Source organism: Hakea prostrata, chromosome 5, assembly GCF_041222555.1.
Source record: "Hakea prostrata isolate BN-2017 chromosome 5, UWA_Hpros_2, whole genome shotgun sequence".
Lineage (NCBI taxonomy): Eukaryota > Viridiplantae > Streptophyta > Magnoliopsida > Proteales > Proteaceae > Hakea > Hakea prostrata.
Window position 1 is genome coordinate 34,370,167 of NC_142604.1, and position 5,270 is coordinate 34,375,436.

Here is a 5,270-nt window from a genome sequence, read left to right on the forward strand (position 1 = left end):
CATGGAAGAAGATGCAAATGAGGCACCAGCTGAAGCTGTGGGAATCTAAACTTTAGAAGAATCACCAACAGCAACCTCTTCGCGTCGAATGACCTCTTTCGCCACTGGAGTAGTCTTTTTAGAAGATTTTACCCTAACAGTGTCCAAGTTAACTTTTGGAGGCACTGCAAGGAAAGACGAACGTTGCCAGATAAGGAAGGTTAAAAAAAAAACTAGATGTCTAAAGTTCAGATATCAGAAAAGTCCAACAAAGGGATTCTGAAATGAATAACCCCCAAGAATACTACTTTGGAGTTATTCAGGGAGGAGAAGTAATGAACCAGATAGAAAAAGAATGAGAAAACTTACTTGTTCAAGTTTTGTTCAGGGTATCGTCAAAGGATAGAAATGCAAAAGCAACAAAGGACAAAGACAAGATTCGCTAATGGACGAAGGCGGAGAGAAAGTAGTTAGGCAAACAACCGCTTTGGCAAAGGATGTAAGCAAGTTTAAAGCACACATGAGGGGTTTAAATAGCCTCAGGGGGTGAAGCGACGGTTTAAAGCTCGTACGAATCAAGGGTCAAGGACGAGGGACGTTTCGAATTTCGAAAAACAAATCCAAGATCAACGGTCAGGAGATAATGACGTTTTAAATTTGAAACTTAAGAGATAAGTTCGTCCCAAGTCTCCACGTGGAGCAATGTGCACCTAATACGATGATGTGCAGCAAAAACCAACCGTCGCACCAGTATTAAATGAAAAGAATATTTTCAATTTCTTGGGAAGGACAACTTATACACAAATATGAGGAAACATTTGGGTTTCGTCATAATGATGGTGCAACTTGGAGGGTGCAACCGAATCAACTCAAAGGCGGGAGTGCATCCCAAGGTTACCGAACGTCAGCTTCGACCAAGGAACAAGGTTACTTCAGAAAGAAGCTTAGTTCATTCCCGAACGTGAGTCTGAAAGAAGAAAAGGAGAAAATTCTCTAAGTACGAAGAAAGCCCTACCAGTTCGTCACAACAACTAATGCAAGAGTTCAAGGATAAATAAAGTAAAGATTCATTTCATCTTCAAGGACCATAGGGTCCAACCCTTACCAAAAAAAAAAAAAAGAGAATATAAAAAACACAGTTTCCTATTTTTCTTGGACGGGTTTTGCAGAAGGATTTACGACTGGGGCGGGTTGCTAAGGCTCCTCGGGAAGAGGTGGCGAATCATGAAGAAACTCCTCGATGTTTGGATCAGCTAGAACATGATCTTCCTCTTCCTGAGCTCAATCGAGGAGAGGTAGCTCGAGCTTTTTGAAGACCTCTTTGTGGCAAACACCCTGAAAAGGAGTCGTATCGAAAGTAGGGTCTGCCTCAAGGATAGCCTTCCATACATCATTTTGTCCCGCTCGGTAGGCTTGAAGGTTTTATGGAATCATTAGCTCGCTGAAGGGGATGTTGTTCAAGTACTTTCGAATGCAGTCCCTCCAGAGATCTTGAGAGAGATGTTCGGGTTTGCAGGGAACGATCGCCTTCTTAAGACGATCATTGTCAAGGGCCAAAATTTCAACCCTATCCATATATTCGGAAGCATGCATTTTCTGCTTCTTCACTTCATGTTCCAAAGCACCAGCATGGCTAACAGACAAGTCAAGATCATTCTTTAAGGTGTTAACTTTGGCATTCTCCTCCTTCAGCACTGCAACTTCCTTCTTCAACCGATCCACTTCAGAATTCCCCAGCACCAACTGCTCCTCACAACTTTGGAGTCGAGAGCCACCACGACCAATTCGGTTCAGAGCCTCAATGTGGTAGAAATTCACCACGGCAGTCCTAAGAAAGCAGACAATCGTCAAGAAGTCCTAAAAATAGTCACGAAGTAGATGACAGAGGATCAAGAAAAAACAGTACCTTGTAGAGAGACGAACAAGAGTATCATCACTCAAAGACTCAAGAGCTTGACGGTCGGCTGGCATCAAGCTAAGAGAACTCCACTCAGCAACTTTTTCATGATCTTGCGTGACCCAATCCGACACGCTCAACGTCCATTGTGGAACGAAAATCTCCTCAGAGTCTTTACTCTTCTGAGATTTCTTTGGGACAAAAGCTTCGGTCAGGTCATGCTTCCTTTTGGTTCGGGTTGGAGAGGGGACTTTTGCCTCTTCTCCAATTGGCTTCTTCCCTCTCCCAGAGGCTTCAACCACTGGTTTAAAATTCCTTATACCTTTATAAGAAGGGTCGGGAGGAGGAATAGCAGCTATCTCATCTGCCGTCAATGCACGAGGAGACCTTTGCTCTGTAGCTACAACTGCCTTGGCCGCCTTAGCCCGAAGGTTTTTTGGGTTAATTCTGGGAGGCACTGCAGAGAAGGATAAAGTCAAAAAATCAAATAAGGCTACAATACATTCAAAAAGACAAATACAACAGTTTGGAAGCTCACAACGAGCCATCCCCCAATATTGAAGAATTGGGGTGTATTCCATCTCAAGACCATGTATCTCTTGGTACCATGGAATTGACTTGATCTTCTTGGCAGCTGCTTTTTCAGCCTTAGATAGGGGAAGGACCTGGTTACCCTCAAAATATGAAGTAAGCAGCTTCTAGGTGATCGGGAAGTTAAGATTTGATTGAGGCGCTGCAGAAAAAAATATCGTCTGCGCCACCCTTGGGGATTGGAAGGACAGTTCCCCTAGCAAGGATATCGCCGACCATCCAAGCTCAACCTTGTTACGCTTGGAAAGAAAAACCCAACTCGAAGGGTGGGAAAGAGACAAAGCATGAAAATGTACAAAAAGAGGGAGAGAAGGTTCGATGCCAAGTTCAAAACACAAACCCAAAAAGCCAACGATGAGATGCCAGCTATTGGGGAGAAGCATTCCAGGACAAATGTCCCAATGATTCAAAACAACAGAAAACAAAGAATGGAAGAACGGAAAACGGACTCCACTCTCCAAAGTATCTATATACAAAGAGAACTCTTCGAGCAAGTTCGAATTGGCCCTTTCATCAGGATTGGGAGCTCTAAGAAAGTAGGAAGGAGGAAAGTCAAAAGGTTCAATCGCTGAAGGGAGTTCAACTTTAGTGAATGAGGAAGGAACAGAGTTGGGTTCATCCTTGGGTCCGCTAGGTTGCTTAAATTGCCGAGGGGCCTCGGCAGTCGTCTTAAGAGTTCTAGACTGCCCAGACTCAGGAGGCGTGTAAGAAACTTCAATACTTTTTGTCACATCCTCCCAGCCGGTACCCTATCTGGCATACCCGAAAGTGTGATCCACAGCCCGAAGATCAGGTATCGAGTAATCAACCTCCCACATAAACAATAACTTAATCATGAACAATAATAATAAAAGTAAGGAAGATAAACCATAGATCCAAAGAAGAAAAGGATGAATCATATAAAAATCGTAGTACTAGATATAATCAGAGTGTCTAAATCGATAAGTAAAGTGGGAGGCGAAATCCCACTCTACAACCAGTGGAAAAGTAGTTCTAAAAGAGAATAAGCAAGATAGAATCTAATCCCAATAGCAAGGTACAATAGGTAACTAAATTGTTCTCAATCTTATAGACAACATCCCTATAAGTATAAATCTCATAAACGGCACAAGGGCGCTTCCACTCTACGGTCGGACTAAGCATTGTACGGAGCATAACCACTCACGGGATCTTTAGTGTAATTGTCGTAACCGCAATCACCTTCCGGAGATATGCCTCTTCTCCTTGCGCTTCTTCATACGGGCCGTCATGATATTCTGAACCGTAGAATAGTCTAACAAACATTGTACAATAAAGGAATGAGTTTCAAAGAAACTCAGAAGGGGCGGTTAAATCCATAATAACATAAATGGCAGGATTTCGGAACAAACATAAATGCAATATGGTATGAAACAAACAATGAATGTATGAATCTAACTCTACATATGCTGGTCTCTATTGGCGACATGCTTTAAGTCATAGCACCGTACTTCTTTAGGAAGGTCTCAATCACTCATCATCAATTGGTAATGGGTCCGGCATCCCTCGGGACATTCCATGGCTGGGGGTATAGGTCACCACTCTCTCACATCACCATTGGTCTAAGTACCGGCGGATGTCGAGATAAAGCCTAGCCAAATGCAAGTCTTCTACTTAGTTACATCAAGTCGATCCGTGATATCGCCCATTCCTCAGTCCCCGACGATCCTTTCCGATATCCTTCACACTAGAGTCCTCATAGTCCCCGACTACGGACTCATCAACCCTATTGGTCATCCACATATGGTAAATGGGAGTCTCACGCCCCCTCACGGGTTGGTTACCGGTCTTGAGCACCCCGTGGGAGCCCAAGTCTATCCATATGCAAACCCTACCAATAAATGGCCCCCACAATGTGATTCCCTGGCCTCTCATTGGGTTGGTTACCGGCCTTGAGCGACCATGAATCCCCATTGGTACCACGGGTCGCTCTCCGGGTCTCAATACACCCTCCGCCACATTAGGGTCTCTGATATAACCGGACATCCTAGCCCAACACTACTAGACCAACCCTAGATATGTCATCCAACAGCTTAGGCAGGTGTCCAGAGGGCATCTCCCGAAAACATCCCATAATATTCCTGTAGTTGTCCAAGGGACTTAAGTGTCAAAAGGACACTTCCTTTCCAAACCATACTTAACATACACTACATCAATTATAACATCACATATATGGTAATTATTATATGGAAAGAACTAATAATTACAATCAACTTGTATATAACTGGTAAGTAAATCATACATGAAATAATTCATATAAATAAGTAATGCTACTGATATCAATACATTCACAAAGGGTATAACATTATAAGAATCTATTTAAAGAAATAAATTAACAAGATTCATATATAGAAACCAAGATATGCAATTTATGTTGTTAAAGAAGCAACTATCCTTACCTTTTATAATTTGCAAAGGAATCAAGAAATCAAGTAAGATCTTGATAATCAGAGAAGAAGGTCCTAAACAAGTGTATACAACATATTAGGAAAGATTCCCTATTTTTAAAGATACCAAACATTTAAAATTATTACCAATCTCGAGTTGTTTGTACTCATTGGTTTATTGATTGGTCTATCGCCTTTCTACTTAATCACTTTACTTAATGCGATAAAGAGTCTTCCAAAACAGAGCTTTAAGATATAAATCCTTAATTTGGTGGTTCAAAAGGGTACTAATCAAGGGGTAAACTACATTAGTAGTATCCTAACATATAGGGGATCTCAAAACACTAATCAAATCAAGTCATCAAGATACAAATTAGGAAACAAAAGGTTACCATAAT